Source organism: Scleropages formosus, chromosome 7 (genome assembly GCF_900964775.1).
Source record: "Scleropages formosus chromosome 7, fSclFor1.1, whole genome shotgun sequence".
In the NCBI taxonomy this organism is placed as follows: Eukaryota; Metazoa; Chordata; class Actinopteri; order Osteoglossiformes; family Osteoglossidae; genus Scleropages; species Scleropages formosus.
Genome location: NC_041812.1, coordinates 20,529,091 through 20,547,299, shown reverse-complemented (window position 1 = coordinate 20,547,299; position 18,209 = coordinate 20,529,091). Strand labels below are relative to the sequence as shown.

The window sequence follows — 18,209 nt, the reverse complement described above, 5'->3', positions numbered from 1 at the left end:
ACCACATGGAGAGCGAAGACGACCAGGACAGGAAGAATCCATGCCTATTGGGTGGAAATGGATAGAGAACCGGGAGAGGAGGATTGTTTGCTAATTGGACAGGGAAGCGTACAGACCCCAGAGTCTGTCTTTTCAAATCTCCAAAGAGAGCACTGCTGTGGAATTTTATAATGACATAAGACTGACAGGAAGAACGCAACGTTCCCTGGAAAGTCTCCGGTTAATATGAAGATAAGCCGAAAAGTATCCACAACAGTGCTTACTCGCTTCTTTACGAGATGCGGATACTTTTTGACTAATCCTTGTATATTATACTTTAATTTCTGTGTGGGATTGTTAACACATGGCAATCCTGCCAGGTACCAAATATTGCTCACTTCAGAAATCTGTTTGTAAAGTTCGTATATATGAATGCAGAAATATTTTACACATTTCGCACTTTTATACATTCATTGTGGAACTTGTACAGCCAAAAAATGGGAACTGATGTTAACTCAGAGCTTGTGTTGTAAGGTTTAACCATTCTTCCATGAAGGAATTTTAATTTTTTTGCTTTCTGGTGATGAATATTAAACAATTCAAATAGATATTGTTACTGGGAATGAATAAATGAACAGATTTACCAGTCTGGCTTCCTGAAGCAGCATTGAGGACTACATCTCTAGCTGATTATGCTTTACCAGTTGCAAAAGAAATACACAAAACAACATAGGATGGGCTATTGTATTTTGCAGTTCCCTAAAAACTGATACATGCTTGCTACCCTGGTGCCTCTTTATCGGATGCGTACCATCACACACCTCGCGTTCTGGGTGCTTTTCAAAGCAAGACTCATTAACCCAAGAAGGGGAAATGAAGCGTCTCCAATTCAGCCCTGTGGGTCCTTTTAATATCCACTGTTTTTCCAATCAAACCATCGCACACTAGCACACTCCAAATCCCAAGACAGCCCATGCACATACATAGATCGCATTCAACCCTCCCAACCTTGAGACTTATGTGGAGAGCAGAAGAAAGACGAGCGAGGATCTAAAAACAGCAAAAGCCACTGGAATCGCATCGGGGACTTAATGTCAAAATGCATGAGGTCCACACTGTTGATTTCTCACCACCCCCCCCCCAAAGTTCTCTTCACTGCGCATTTGAGTGACATTACCCTTCACTTGTTGCTGAATCACAATGGAGGTATGCTTTCCATAAATCAATAAAACCAACAGGAGGTCATGGTTTTGATGGCTTGTGGAGAGACAGACAGAGATTAGGTGATTTAAGTCTCTGAAACCAGCAGGGAAACCAGATCCAGTGGGCCACATACAAGGGGAACGGACGCACGCAGAATAGGGATACAGGGAGTTGAGACGGGCAAATTCCTATTAGTGTTTTCTTCTGGTGTGGCACCTCTTGTTTCAATGCAAGAAATTGCTTTTCCTCTCTGTGACACGTTGGGCGTGCCGAGTTCAGCCAGTGACCAGGTGTGAAGGAGTACAGGGTTGACCTACTGAGTTTCTGTTGAAATGACACAGCAAAAAAACCCCACAATTAATGACAAAAAAGAGAATCTTCCACCATCAGCAGCACCCACACTGCTCCTGCAACAGAACCGTTAGGAACACTTTCAAAAACTGTAGTCACACCTTACCCTCGTCATTTAATTACGTGTGGCCAACGGTCAAGAAAAGAGCCCAACGAAGGACACGGATCAGCGCACAGGCGTGCGGCACTGCCCTTCTGAGTCTGCTGCCATCCAACAAATCCAGTTTAGAATCCAAGAACGCTTCCAAAACGTCTTTTTCCCAGAGGCAGAAGAAAAGCCTGAAAGGGTGTTTCACCAAAAAAAAAAAAAAAGAAAAATTGCTAGAAAGAATGACTTTACAGATAATAGGTAAGCTGTTCTTCATTGAGCAATAATGCATGAAAAGGTCAGTTGAAAGTGACAAAGCCTTCATGGTGCGAGAGGTCGTACCTGACTCAGCCAACGAAGTAACATCGTGCCCATCAGCTTGTTTGACCTTAGACTGTATAGGCTTCCGGAAGGAATACTTTTTTATATATATAGTTATTCGGGTTATTCACAGACTCTGTCAACCCATGGCTATTTCGCTGGCTAAATGAAAAAACATTCAAGGTCACAGACATCCTTTACCAGTGCTCCTCTCTACCCTTGCCCTGAAGACCACGAGAAACAGGATTTTTCTCTCTTCCACTAAAAGTTTTTTTTAAAAACGTACCAGCACTGTACTGAATCAAGTAATTGCTTTACTTGCAAGATGGTGTAGGCAAGCGCACAAAATTTCTGGAAGGTTTACATAAGGATACTGGCCACTGCATACGCAGAAACAGAACAAATTGAACATAATTAACATATGGTGGAAGGTCTCGATAGGCTAAAATTTTCGCACTTCTGTCTCACAACCGAGTGATGAATCAGGCCCGGAATTGGCGTACTAACAATTTCATACATAGTCATGGTGAACTGACTTTAAAAATGTAAAAGGGCTTAGGTGGGGGAGGGGGGGGGGGGGATTTTTTAATGACTGAATTTAAAATAACCCTTTTTGGCTCCAGGCTAATGTTATAGTAAAACTTACCACACACAATACCAGAAGCTGGCTAGGGCACCTCTAACCCTAGCGCACAGCAGTTTGTTAAATATTAAATAAACCATTCAGCGAAAATGGTTAGACTTTTATCAAATGTCTAAAATCAGCAAATTCCAAACATTTTGGTTGTCTGTGTCACATTGCGGATTGATCTGTCACAGCCTTACAGTTTAAACGTTCACAAAGCCTGTTTTCTATTTCAGAGGTTGTTTATCACAGAGCTTGTTTACTGGAGGTTGGAGCATATGGAAAATGGGCCAATACAGTATCTAAATATTTGTAAAGAAGAGCATTCTTTCAATAAACTATTATAAACAGGCTGAAATGCTTAGGGTTCTTTATCTAGAGAATTTGAAGGCAAAGCGATTGTTACCAGTCGCAAGGAAGGAGCCACACAGAGGGCAGTTATATCTTATTAAAAACAATCTATTTTAATTACGTTAAGAAGCACGCAAAGCACGCCCGGCCCAACACTGCGAAGGACCACACAAGGAGGGGCAGGAAAGTGTGGCGTACCGTCCCTGCCCTGCACCGGACCCAATTCCAACCCTCAAACACTAATCCCTGAGCTCTGAGGGCCCTCGGAGCCTCCATCGGTTGGCAGTCAGCAGCACATCTACATACACTTCGAACCCGGGCGATCAGTTCCGACACCGACAGGCAGACAGGGAGAGAGAGAGAGAGAGAGAGAGAGGATGAAACTGAGCTGACAGAGACAGGATGGTGGGGGAGGAGAGAAGGTACCAGAAAACAACACAACATATCAGCGATTCCAGGTAAATATGTGGCTCGCTCAAGAGTGAACAGAAAAGTCAGCACTAGTTCTGCAAGATAATTCCAATAAACTTTGAACAAAGTCCACTTGTTTTTTTTTTTTGGTATCTTCTTAAGATCCATGCTCATTGCATGACCACTGCTGCTAACTACTGTAACCCTTCGCCTTTGACTTGTGCGTATTTGCATTCTTATAGTTGTTTTCCCCACATTATAAAGGTAATTCGTAGCGGAAAAACCCTTTAAGCGAATTCTCAAATTGAAGATGTAATTACTAATAGTTTCGATGTCCCTGAGCCCCATCATTAACAACCATTTATGCTAAAATATCACCAAATTCCATTAAAAGGGGCACAGTTACCTCAACAGTTATCATAACACAACATAACAAGGCAGTTTCTCTTCATTAACTACTTTATAGTGCTTTGTGTCTACCTGCGTTCGTCTAGCTCTATCATAGCTATTACATACCGTGCACTTAACATACGTACATACAACATACAATAATACACAGGGAAAGATGTTCAACCCCTCGTGCCAAAATCAAGGGGGGATGGACACAAACCAACCACGCCACAGTATTCCATCCCTCCCAAAACCCCACCAAACAGTTTCCTTCACAAGAAAAATCAGCCCACACCATGGGCAAACACCATCCTTCTAGTCACCTAGAACGTACATATGTTTCTTGGATTTTTTTGCACTAATAGTAATATTTTTAAATTTGTGATTTTGCACTAATAGCAATTTTTTTAAAATTTGTGATTTTGCACTAATAGCAATTTTTGTAAATTTGTGATTTATGCCTTGTGTTTTTCTTTCCTCGTGTCCTTACAATTTATGTCACAGGCTGCTGAGAGGATGCAGAGAGTAAGAATTTCATTGTATGGTGTAACGAACTGTTTACTGTACACATGACAATAAACTTTCAAATCTTGAATCTTGAATATAATCATCACTGTTTTATGTATTAAGCGGAACGTTAGAGACAAAAGAAATCAGTGAGAACAATGCAAAAGAATCTGCACTCAGTGAACAAGTTGACATGGCTTGGACAGTCCAAACAGAGCTTATAATAATAATGATTACTGAGATTATAACAGGTAAAACTAGCAAACAAGGGCTGATGGAGCTTGAGAAGATTACGAAGCACGAGCCAAACTATAACTGAGAAGAAAAGCACGTGGTGGCTTTTGTATCCCTCCACTGAGGTGCTGGGAGGTGCGCAAAATCCATATTCTCTCCTCATAAATATGAAGAAATGCCTTGTAAGCCCAAGTAGGGGTATTAAATGAAACTCCTCGCAAAGTCAAATTCTCATAACCCGAATGGGTGCACCTCGGGATATGCATCTGCATTTTTCTAGTACTGCATACAAATGTTTCTATACTGTTGAGACCCAGATCTACTTTGCTGCTATAACAAAAAAAGAAAGCAATAAAAAAATGTCCAAAAACAATGAGTTGTCCCAGGCCACGAACCCCTCTTCTCTCCTTAGGCCAACAGCAGCAGACGACAAGCTCCACCTTGAAATAGAGCAAAGGGAAGTCAAAGACGATTACGGCTTGACGGACACCCGTCTCCCCCCCGTAAGCATCCAAACGCACTTCAGACTGCGGCACATGTCAGCGAGAAAGAAATGAGCTCCGAGTGCCTGTCGGTAGCACCTCGTCAGCACCTCCTTGTTTACTGTAAGTCAGCGCTGCCCCAGGAAATACGGGCATACAGATTTCGATAAGCAAACACGCGAGCGGAGCGAGACACGGCTGCGTAGCTGGAGCCAGGCCCGCTCGCTAACAACCATCACGTCCATCGGGATGCTGCAGGAGGCTATCGGCTTCATTAACAGACAGCTTAATCCTCTAGCTGTGCCACGGTTCACATTCGCACAGCGCAACGTTTCATAACGGCAGCACACAGACTAACTGAGACTGCAGCTACATCTGCCTCTAATAGAGCAAAGACTTTTTCATCACATGTACAATCATAATTATACACAAGTTAAACAGGTGGATGGATAGATGCATGTATGCTGCACGTACGGAAATATTTTTTATCACTCTATATATAAATAGCATGCAGCCATAGTTTGATAAAACCCTCCGTGCTCAAAATGAATCAGCATTTGTTTCTTAGGGTTAGGGACAGGGACCCGGAAAGGAAGAGGGAAAGGGACAGGACAGGGTGAGGGATGGGGAAAGGGAAAGGGAAAGGGTTAGGGATAGAAATAGGGTTAGGGACAGGGACCAGGAAAGGAAGATGGTTAGGGACAGAGTGAAGGGCAGGACCGGGTTAGGGACAGGACAATATTAGGGACAGGGAGCAGGAACAGGATGGGGTTGGGGATAGAGATAGGGACATGAATGGGGATAGAGTGAGGGATGGGGAAAGGGAAAGGGTTAGGGACTGGGTTAGAGACATGAGAGAATTTGGGCACAGGGAGCAGGAAAGGAAGAGAGAAAGGAACAGGACAGAGTGAGGGATGGGTTAGGGACAGAGGTAGTGACATGTGTAGGGACATTAATAGGGTTTGGGACAGGGACCAGGAAAGGAAGAGGCACAGGGTTAGGGACAAAGATAGGGACATGAATAGGGATAGAGTGAGGGACAGGGGGCAGGAAAGGGACAGGATGGGGCTGGGGACGGGAGACAGGGACGTGGTTAGGGACAGGCTATTCCTTAGCTGTGTGTTTGTCTGAAAGAAAGACACAAAGGCTCTTCCTCGGCAGGAGCCGAACGGCAGGCGAAAGGGCGAGTCTCACACTCGCGTGCGAACGATTACTTATTCTCCCTCGCCCGGGGTGACCGGTCGCACACTCCCGCCTGCGGGACGAGCGATTCTCGCCGTGGGCACGGGACACGCTCCTCAGCGCGCCGCGCCGGGACGAACGTCGGCACATCGGCGCTCAAACACGCACGCTGAACGGAACCCTCGCGCTGAACACACAGCTACCGCGCAGACATGCAAAAGTGCGACCGCGGGGGAAAGAGCGAGATACAGCACGAGGATCACGCCTTGTTCGGCTTCCCCCGCCGTACTCGCATCTCCACGATGATATCACCCGTCCTGCCGTTTCTGCGGGTAACGCGGCGCTCCGGCGTCTCCGCGTCGGCTTTCACCCGTACGGCGGACGCATTCATCCATTCGCGCATTCGTCGAGCAGACGCTTTCCTCCAAGGCGACGTGCATCTCGGAGAAAAACACGACGAGCGCGACACGTCGGCAGAAGGAGAGACAGATGCGGACACGTGATTGTAATGTAGAGCCCGTGTCACACGCCACCGAATGGAGCAGTGCACGTTACAGGAGTAGCTGCATGATAGAGGTTCATCCAGTACTCAACAAATCATTATGAGATTTTTAAACACAGACACATTTCTCCAAAGTGGCTTACAGGGACTGTTATTAACTGGAGTAATTGACACTTTTATCCTTGGTGACTTATAATACCATACCGCACTAAACTTCCCACAGTCATTTGCCCATCTGTGCAGTACAGCAGTGTAACACACACACACCATTTGTCCCATGCTGGGTCGCAGCAAACTGGAGCCTAACCCAGCAACACAGGGCGTAAGGCCGGAGGGGGAGGGGACACACCCAGGACGGGATGCCCGTCCGTCGCAAGGCACCCCAAGCGGGACTCGAACCCCAGAGCCACCAGGGAGGAGGCACAGGCCAAACACGCTGCACCACCGTGCCCCCCGGGTGCAACATAAAGTTATTTAAATTAATAATTTAAAGAACTTCATTTAAATAGCACATTCCATACAAATTTTGCAGCACAAAGTGCAATTTTTCAAAGTGCAAAAGAAAATTAATCATAATTCAAAAAAGCAATTAATCATGCTACTTAAAATGTTAATTAAAAGCATCAAAAATGTTTTGAGCAACTTTTTTAAAGCATCCACAGAAAGTGCACAGCTAATACACAGCGGAATTTTGTCCCATAATTTCAGCGCACAGTAACAGAAAGCTGCCTCTCCAGTCATCTTACGTGTGACTTTTGGAAAATACAGCAGGTTTGCACTGGAACACCTGAGAGCACAGCTCAGAATGTACTCCGAAAGGTTTTCTGGAACGTACTCTGGTGCTGAATCTATTTAAGACTTCGTAAATTAGCAGATGAACCTTAACGCCAATTCTGAAGCTTATAGGTAACCGGTACAATTTCTGAAGTTCCGGTGTTACACGAAGAGGGGGTACGGTGGTGCAGCGGGCTTGGCCGGGTCCTCCTCTCTGGTGGGTCTGGGGTTCGAGTCCCGCTTGGGGTGCCTTGCGACGGACTGGCGTCCCGTCCTGGGTGTGTCCCCTCCCCCTCCGGCCTTACACCCTGAGTTGCCGGGTTTGGCTCCGGTTCCCCACGACCCCCTATGGGACAAGCGGTTCAGAAAGCGTGTGTGTGTGAGGTGTTACATGAGCTGTCTTCTTCAATAACCCTAACCCTACTAGTGCCAAGTGCATGGGTCACTTAAGTGTCTCACAGCGCCAAACACAGCCTTACTCTTGCATCCAGATCACAAAAAATAAACAGGCCAACGATCTCCAGCGCGAAAATGAGTGCAACTGAGAAGCTCCTATGTGAGTAAATCTCGTGCCTTAAGAGCAGCGCAGTCCTGGCCAACCTGGGGCAGGCTGATGTTTCCCCGATGCTTCGGTGCTTCGCTTCTGCTGGCAAACCAGCTGCGTTTGCCCTCAGGACTGCGTCTCTTCCTGGTTAGAAAAAGGAACTCGGCGAGGTTCCACTGGAACGTCGCAGCAGCAGCAGAAGAGGTCGGTGAGAGCGAAACGGGCTCGGCGTGGCTGAAAACGACGCCCACGGTCGACAGCGCGGCCGCAGCCGTGCCCGGGCTCCGTCCATCACCGTCCGCGGCAATTTCACGCCACGACTCCCTCAGCCTTCGGGGCCAGTGCGCAGAGGAACCAGCGTGTGGCAAGAATTCTGAATCTTCTAGGGTTGAACTTCTCCCGTTGCTTCAGTACATCAGGAGAACAGCCTGGAGACCCGAGACGGCGCTCTCTAGGGCCGCGACCGGGCATCAGAACATCCACACCTGCTTGCAGCCTCCCTGGACCACCCTCTCATTTATATTTAAACTTACTCATTTAGCTGACACTGTTCTCCAAAGCAACTTATAGAGCTGGGCCTTTTTACTGTATCAGTTCAGGGTAAGGACCTTGCTCAGGAGTACGACAGCAGGAGGTGGGACCAGGACCAGGCTCCTGAGTCTAAAGGCAACGGTAACTCTAACCGCTACGCCCCCTGCTGCCGGAAACGTACCCTCAATTTATGCTCACCTCTATAGAGGCAGCCCTCCGCTCACAAGGAGCCGGACTTACGACGGCCCGCAACCCTTATTATATTTATTTCCAGCGCCCACATTTGGTGGTCCTGTCCTGCGACGATCGCTCCGCGTGCTGTACGGTAACATCAACTGACCGCACTGGCGCAACACGCCAAACTTCTTACCGTTTGCGTCCGATTCAGCGAGTCTATCGGCGACCGCGCTTTACTTACTCCGTGCTTCTCCCGACACGCAGAGGGCGGACCTGGCAACCCACCTCTGCTCCTCCCTTGACTTGTCTCGAAAACCACGCGAGCGCAGCGTAAGAGAGGATTTGCACACACCCTGCAAGGGCAGTTAAGAGCCACGTATTAACCTGAAACACGCGTTTGGACAGCAGCCGGAAGCAAACCCACGCAAACGCGGGAAGAAGGTGCAAACTGCACGCGGACCGAGTCGAATGCGAAGGCGCGCCCCGAAACACAGCTCATGTGCCGCGAGGCGCCGGCGCTACCTTCCGTGCCGCCCAGTTGAGACGGGAGAACCCAATTATTTCACCCAGTGATGATGGAAGATGCTCAGAAGTCCCATCTTGTAGCACTTGAAACCGTCACGCATCCCATTAGAATATGGCACGGTGGCATTAAACATGAGTCCGTGTATTTAATTGCACGCGTGCGCGCGTTTGAGCAACGCGGGGAGGTGGAAGAGCAGGGAGGAGGGGAGACTGTGAGGGACCAATTAGATGTGGAGCGCACATGGAAACCGGAACAGCTCAGCAAGCCAGGGAGGGGCACGGGGGGGCCCTACGGGGGGCCAAGGCCTGCTTAGCCTCTCACGATCACACCTGATGGGTCTCACGGAACGGGCCAGACGTCATCTGCAGCCGCGGGGGGTGCAAGCAGCCGGCTCGGGGCGCGCTAATTACAGACCGCTTCTTCAGGAGGGAGACGGCCTCGCGCTCGCTCGCGAAGAGCCAGCCGGGCGGAACCGGCCGCATCCCACAATGCCCTGCAGCCTGGCCCCGGCTCAGGATCTCCGCAGCGCCCTGCCAGAAAACGCAGCGGTCGCCGCAGCGTCGCGCGGGCGGCGGGAACGCGGTACCGGCGTGCCGGCCGCGCCGCCTTCTCCCCGACGGTCGGTTAGCTGCACGGAGCAGAGAAATGCGACCCGTGCGTTTGCGTCCCTCCGAAGAGAGAGGGACAGCAGCAGCAGCAGCAGCAGCACACGCAGAGCAGAAGGGGTCAACATAAAAACGCGACAGCGATTCCTTAATACCCTTTAGTCACCAACGACGGCACACTTGTAAAGCGTACGCACTTTATCGGGTAAATACCTGGGCCAGCAGGTGGCGTGGCAGTTAGTGCTACTGCCTTGCGCTTGAAAGACCCGGGTTCCAGTCCCACCCTGTTCTGTAATACCTATGATCACGGTATCTTCCCTGGACGGATGCGGTAAAAATCACCGAGCTGTGTACAGTGGTACATCTCCGTAAGTCGCTCTGGAGAAAAGCGTCAGCTAAATAAATGAACGCCGGGCTACGGCGCACACCCTCCAGTCCCTCGACCAGGCTGTGAAAGGTACACCGTTGCCCCCTTCCTCACCCCTCACCAGCCCCCCCCGCACTAAACGCATGCAATGAGAATGGCATAAGGTGATATAAAGGTAATAAAAATGACACTTTATTAAACTAATAAGCATAGGATTCAATGAAGAACACGTGAATTCTTCAGAACAATAACGCTGCCGTTAAAATGAAAAATAACCATAGCAACAATGAAATCTCTCTCCCGCGGTCAGCAGTTAATGTAGCAGCAAATGTAATGCGACGTAGCACCACCTGAATACCATGATAACTTAAGAGACGGACTTCACCCTAATGGGCAGCGGTGTACCGGGATCAATGCTCCCAGAACCTTGTCGAGATCACAGCTCCAGCGCAATGGTGCTGAAGTCTAATTCGTCTTCCAACACACTCTGCATAAACACTTCTGTATTCGCATGCGCGCGCGCGCGCACACACACACACACACACACACACACACACACACACTAGGGTGCCAACAAAATATTCTCACAAGTCTCTCTCATTTCTTGTTATTCCTTTTAGCAGAAAACATCCATGAGCCAAATTTCAATTTAATAGAAAGATTTTTAAAGGGGGGCGCGGTGGGTTGGACCGGGTCCTGCTCTCCAGTGGGTCTGGGGTTCGAGTCCCGTTTGGGGTGCCTTGCGATAGACTGGCATCCCGTCCTGGGTGTGTCCCCTCCCCCACCAGCCCCCCGCCCTGTGCTGCCAGGCTAGGCTCCGGCTCCCCGCCACCCCGTATGGGACAAGCGGTTTCAGATTGTGTGTGTGTGTGTGTGTGTGTGTGTGTGTGTGTGTGTGTGTGTGTGCGCGCGCGCGCGTGCAATTTTTAATGTTCACTCAAGCATGTCACTGATATGTACTAAGGATACATTATATTGTCACACAAAATGCCAGTTTACATAGGAAATCCACCATCCACACAAAACGTATTTTTTTCAGAAAGAAATACTCAGATATTCTCAACATGTATGTGTAAATATCTTAATAAAAAACCTACAAATTCATTCTAACACCATTGGTGTCCAGTCCCAAACAGGACAGACTTGTTGCTAGTAGAAATTAAAAGTAGAAGAGTTACATAAAATAAATAAACATTCCTGGTGCAAATAAGTGAGTGACGGTATTAAGATTCTCAGTAGGGTTTAATCCATAGGCTATAGAATGGTATTGGTAAAGATTAGACCTGTTAGATACACACACACACACTGCCTGAAACCGCTTGTCCCATACGGGGTCATGGGGAGCCGGAGCCCAACCCAGAGGGCTGGAGGGTGAGGGGACACACCCAGGACGGGACGCCAGTCCATCGCAAGGCACCCCAAGCGGGACTCGAAGCCCAGACCCACCGGAGGGCAGGACCCGGTCCAACCCACTGCACCACCGCACCCCCCCACACCTGTTAGACATTATATAATTTTTTCTTTTATTTTTGAACAAAACTTACTTCAACCACCGGAACAATTTCAGCAAGTGAGACCTCACAAAAACCTAATTTTCTCTATCTTTCATTGGCCCCCTAACGCACCGTCAGTCCCTTCCCAACATCCCAGTCGCATTCTCTTCCTCTGCCCGCACAGCATCATGGCTCTGCTGCCCCTTCGAGCCATTTACCATGAAACGCACTCATATCAATCATACGAACGCGGCTGCACAAATTGCCAGCGGGTTTTGGGAAGGATCTATTTCTCCTGTTCCGGGACCCCAAAACCGGCAGACTGCGCCGAGAGTGGGATGCAGAAAACAAATGACTTTGCTTATGAATGGATGTTCAGACGCTGTTTACCAGCACCTATTTCTGCAGTTCTGCCCCCCATTTCCACTGCTCCTAGTCTCATGGACGGGACGCTAGTGGGGGGTGGGGGAGCAGCTGCCAGTCTGCCTCCATGTAATGACCACTTCCTGCAGCAAAAACATAATAATGATTTCCACCGCCACCACCCCCCCTCAACAAAATGTCACCAAACAGCCAATGAGATGCGCAGGATTGCAATGCCGCTATTTGTCCACCCCCCCTCCGGTGCGGTCCGTGCCAAATCCCTAGACGGCATAGAAAGAAGGTCTCCCTGTGCAAAAAAAAAAAGGCCAAGACATACTTAGCTTGTTGTTTTTCTCTTCCAGTGGGGAAAAAATAATGAAGATGAGGTGAGTGAAAATAAGGAGCCTAGTACTGCTGCTGGCTGCAGACTGCGTGCCTGTAATCGCACCGCATTGAATGAATGAATGAATGAATGAATGATTGAATGAGCTTTATTGCCAAGTATGTTTACACACACAAGGAATTCGTCTTGGTGACAGGAACTTCCACAGCACAGACAGAATGACAGTGACAAGACACAGATAATAAAAGCAGAGTGGGCGAATAAAAGATTTAAAAAAATATATAGAGTATAAAGTACATTGCATAACACACTTAACAGAGTTGTCACACATGTGGCGGGTGTCAGTGACTGTCCATCACATCGCCTAATTAATACTGAATGCAAGCTAACCCCCCCCCCCCCCCCCCCCCCTTTTCATACATCACAGGAGGTCACAGGTTGTCATCACACACTCTTTATTCCCTCGAGCTATTTGTCAAAACCCTCTCATGGTCTGATTTGCATGTGTGTGTGCCACCCGCATCACACCAAAAAGTGACTGGCCAGCTGTTTAATGGACTGGGTACCGCCACATTTTCACAAGTTTGCATGCATTTTAGGAGAACAGCGACAAAGCTGGAACGATGCACGCAGAAAGAGAGCTGTCAGTAGGCTGCCTCCCATGGGCATCAGCCCGTAAAGGCTCAGAAGCTTTCTGGTTACTGTTCACATAAATTGTGCATACATTTAATGCCAGTTGAACTCTGTTCCGCCAGGTTAACTCCAGAAGACCTGCAATCTTTCCCCGAATCTCAGTGCAGCGCAAATTCTAATAACCGGTTTGAATCATTCATGAAAGACCAGTAATCCTTCACTTGGGGGTATCAGTTAGGATGTAAAAATACTTGGACAGCGAGGGCAGTGCGTTAAATTAAAAAGTTGTACGTTGGCCAGCGCAGGCATGTGTGAGGTACCACGTGCCTCCATGTATTCCTGTTTCCGTAATATAAAATGGCAGATAAAATGGCTTTTGTTGTCTACATCCAATCTAAAATAAGCAAAATATATTAAAGAAGAGGGAATGTTTCATTGGCTAATGAATTCTGTATGTCAAAGATGTAAAACAAAGGGATTTCTGCAGTGAAACAAGAAGAAGGAGAACAACAACGAAATAAAATCATGGTTATGTGCGGACATCACTCCTCTTCATAGGCTTTTTGGTTTATGCAATAACGGGTTTAAGGGACTAATTTATAATTCCACTGGAAAGAGCGTCTGAGCCCAGGGAGGGTTTTTATTATAGGGGAGAAACAAAGGGTAGTATTTCAATTCAATTAAAGGGCTTGGAAGGCACCAACGGAATTATGGTTGGGGGTATTTCGTCTCGGCAGGGTGACAGGTAGAAGGGGGGGGGGGAGATGGGGAGGGTGGGGACGTCCCCTGCCGAATTTGAGATAAATTGAAGCATGAAGACTAGTCCGGACTTTAAATGGACTGGGTTCGGCCCGGGAGGGCGGATTAAAAGGCTCCACATAGCACTGTGTTTACATTACGGAAAATATTGAGAGGAGTGCTGTCAAAAGAGGCAATCGGGAGGAAAAACACCCCCAGGTGCCCGGCGGCACTGCTGCCCTTCTCTGTCTCTCTCGCTCTCTTTCTCTCTCTCTCTCTCTCTCTCTCTCGCACACACGCACAGAGAGGCAGGCGGGCGCGCGCGCGCGCGCTCCATTCGCAGCCCAGTGACCGCGCGCTCCTCTCCAATCAATCCCAGCAGCAGGTCCCCCCCCCCCCCCACGAAGGTCTTCGCAGAATAAAACAAACACAGGCGGGAGCGGACGGAGCCTTCGATGCCGCCGTGCCGCGGCCCACATACGAGCAACTTCGTGCGATTAACGACACGGATCGAAGGGCATGACGATCACGCGCATAAAATGGGAGAAATTAAAAACCCACGCGCGAGTGCGTCAGCAGCGCGGTGTCACACTGCGGCGCGCAGGGACTGAGGGAGACGCACAACTATTTCTAAGTCGATAAACTAACTAAGTGAGCAGAAGCGGCCTCCACCTCGCCGGAACAAGACTTCATACCCTGGGTCCGCGCACAGTAACACACACACACACACACACACACACACACACGGAGTCAGTCGGTGTCGCTCACACACAGCACCACGCAGGCAAACAGATAGTAGTGGCGGCACCGAATGATACACACAGTCTGTGCGCGCGCCTCCGAAGCGCCAACTCACCGCAATATAATAAATAATAAGCACTTTGTACCACTCCCGTTATTAACGTCATGATCATTTATAATCTGTCTCCTTCGTGAACACGCCGTATCCCATGATCGGGCACACGCTCGCCGTCTTTTTTATTCGCCAGAAAGACACACTTTCCCTCCACGCACCTCCACGCCGGCACGGTACGTGTACCACCATCCAGCGCCGTCGGTGCCTCGCTTTCCACAACACAAAGGCGCGCGCGCGCTCTCCTTTAATTGCATCATTAAAGTTTAATTACACCATTCACCAGACACCTTTTTTTTCACAGTGCACTTGTGACTTACTTATTTATTATTACATGTGACTTCAATTCGCGATCGGGACGACAATACAAACTGTACAAGATGCACACATCGGCGTTATATATTGTGCAACCACGGCTTCCAAGAACGCACTGATAATATAATAATCATGTATTGTACTCCAAGAAAAATATATAATATTACTGGTTATTATTGGGATATTCCGGTTTATTTTTCCGTCTATTGCAAAATACGAATATTTAATCTTCTTGCAGCAAGATTGAACAAGATGATCATGAGCAATTGCAAATTTACCAGGAAACTACACAATTCAACAAGTAATGAATGATTCAGGAGACGCGGAAGAAAGCAAACACAAACAAAGCGCTGTTGCGACGCACGCACACTCACTCACACACACACACACACACACACACACACACACACACACATATATAAATATATAGCCGATGCGGGAGTGGAGCGGCTCCTGCGGCGCGCCTCTTACCAGGTGACAGCGCGCAGTCTGCGCGACAGCTCCGCTGCTCCGCTCCGCTCCGCTCGAGGAGACGCTCCCGAAGGAAGCCCCCTGACACTCACTTGTGTGACCTTCACACCGGGCAGCCGAGGCAAAACGCGCACGGGATTAAGAGCAACGCGAGTGGCGCTTCATAATAATCCCATGGAGGAGAGTTTAAAATGAAAACAAACAAGCGGGGCGACACAGCGACGCGCTCCAGTCCAGCCTGACGGCTCCGAGCTGCGGTCGGCGGAGGCTCCACACAGTGGAAGATCGCCGTCTCCGCTGAGACACGTCTGAGCGCGCTCCCTCTACCGTAACACAGGGACAAAATGCACCGCCGCATTTATTCAGCCCTCCTAGCACCGGCCCACCGAGCTCTCGTTCATGCTTCTTATTTGGCCTTTGTTCTTCCAATCACGCTGTGAAAAGGGCAGAATTCAAATGCCGACGAGAAGTTTTAGCAAACAGCCTAAGAGTATTTTATCACTGTATTCATTTGCACTCATATAAACTGGCTTGAAATTAACAACTGAACGACACAGTCAGTTTCATCAGTAAAAAAACCTGCCCTTTAAAATGACACTTGCTATATTTTCTGACCCGAGTATTATTATTATTACTATTCCTATTATTATTTTTAATTCAGAGTAACACAACGGCTTCGTTCCTTTGTGCAGAACAGTTCGCCGACAATTGCGGACAAAGGTTGCAGTCCGAAAGAGTTGAGGCTTTACGGTACCGCACAGATGTTGCGAAACCTGGACAGCGAACTCCTCCCCAACCTATTAACTCAATGAAAAGACGGAAGTTTAGATGCGATCATCCCCGCCTATTGACTTATTACATACGACACACGTGTCAGTGTCAACTACTGCATGCACTGTACGGTAGCCTGGGGCGATGGTTAAATTAAGACACAATGAATTCCGGAAAAAAAAGTGTTACTTTTTATTTTACATTTTATTTTATTGGGTTACTACTACTAAATGAGAAATTCATGCAAAAGCATTTTCGTGTTAGTGTTTCATGCATACATGGTAATGATTGCTAATGTAATCATTCATGGTGATGAGAATAAGATGCGAAGAGCGGGGCTCTGCCATCATTTACCCTCTGGGGACACGTGTCAGCAATGGCTCAGATGGTAAACGCCGAACAGCGGAGGCCTACGGGGTCGTTGCGTTTGGCCCTGCCTTGGAGGCCAGATGAAGGCTGAACTGGGTCAGCCTGACACACTCCAGAGACCCGCACACTTATTAAAGAAGCGATGCATCATGCAAGGGCTAATTGTGCTGGAGCACTCCAAAGGCGAGGAGCTGGCAGGTTGGCACAGGTGCTCAGGAGAGGCTCTTCTCATCAGTCATGGAGAAGAGAACCCCATCTGTCCTTTCGGTATAGCGGTACTGGGAGGAGAAAAGGAGAGGAGCTGTTAGCAGACAGTCCGTATACATTCATAAAGTAGGCAACGTCTGTGTCATTTCCAGTGCGATGCAGTTCTTCGTATTGCTACATACTCTGTGAGATGTGTGACCTTTAAAGGCTTTACAAATGTTGCAATAAAACCTATCGCTGTGTCCCTAATAAGGACTCAGAAACAAAAGATATACTAAAAATGATCAACCACAAAAATAATGTGCTTGTTAAGTGTTTCGTTTCATTTATTTACGCATTTATTACTGCAGTGCGGTAGATTCATGGAAGTATTTTGAAGACTTCCAACAAAATTCAACTTGAATTCTGATCTCGAAGCTGTAACATATTCTTTATATACTGTTTTATCCTATAAATACATGAAACATCTTAAACAGTCAGTTCCCAGTGCTGGCCTCGACACACTGGTGTTTATTTCTATTATTAACCTTTATTACTCTGATGCCTTTATCCAAGACAGCTAAATAGGCAGTTAGACAGCAGTTGTCACTGCATCGGTTCAGGATAAGTCCCTCGATCAAGGGTTCTACAGCAGCATTGGGTTCGGAACCAGGGATCTACATGTTGCAAGATGACAGCTGTAACCATTATGCCATCTTTTCTACATAGACTTTATGCAGGTTTTCATTCTTCTTAAGCGGAACTGAGGACCCCTGCCATAGAATATAACTCAAGCGCCAACAAGTCTGTCTTCATTAATAGGAAATTTCATGATCCTCACTCCTTCTGCCTCCTCCACGTTACGGACGATGGAGCTGAGAGTCACCCGGTAGGTTCGGTCCAGCAGGCCTGTAGTCAGAGGGGAGCTGGATTCTGATGACGGTGGCCTTTTAAGCTTGTGCTCCTCTCTGCTCCCACTCCCCCTTCCTCCTGGGACCTCCTCCTGGCAACCGGAGGAGAGGAGGCGATCCGTGACAGCAGTGGAGCATCAGAAGCCTGACGGAAACGTGGGCCGCTGACGGCAGAGCCTCTCTGGCGCTCAGCAGCGTGGAAATGAACTATTCTTCCCGTTCAGCATGGATCTGCAGAGGAAAGGACATCATGTTAACCCATTACCCATTTTATTCAAATATTTAATTAGTATTTCAGAACATAAAATATTTAATCACAGCAGCTCTAAAACATCTTCAAGGCCTCGAACAAAACAGCTGCCTTTTGAATAAACATAGCTGATCATTTCTCTGGAATTGCTAATATCTGGTTAATATTTCTCCCATTATTTGCCTTATTCCTGAAAGCGTGCATCTATCCCTGATCCTACTGTAAACCTGATTTCAGGTTACTTGGTCCTTCTGACCTAGGGTTAGGGGAGCACATTTTGAGAAATAAGGCAAATAATTCAAGCAAAAATGAACTAGATACTGTATATTTCCAGAAAAATTGTCAGCTGCTTTTACTAAAAAA

General features: G+C 47.8%; 1 protein-coding gene across 2 annotated transcripts in view; it reads right to left on the bottom strand.

Moving 5' to 3' along the window:
• dok4 (docking protein 4) overlaps window positions 1–15,644 on the bottom strand; it is a 63,177-nt gene extending 47,533 nt beyond the window's left edge. For both annotated transcript variants that reach the window (XM_018738919.2, XM_018738922.2), the window contains exon 1: window positions 15,360–15,644. The gene's annotated coding sequence lies outside the window, so the exon portion shown is untranslated. The remainder of the gene's footprint in view (window positions 1–15,359) is intronic.
• Between the last annotated feature and the right edge of the window lie 2,565 nt (window positions 15,645–18,209).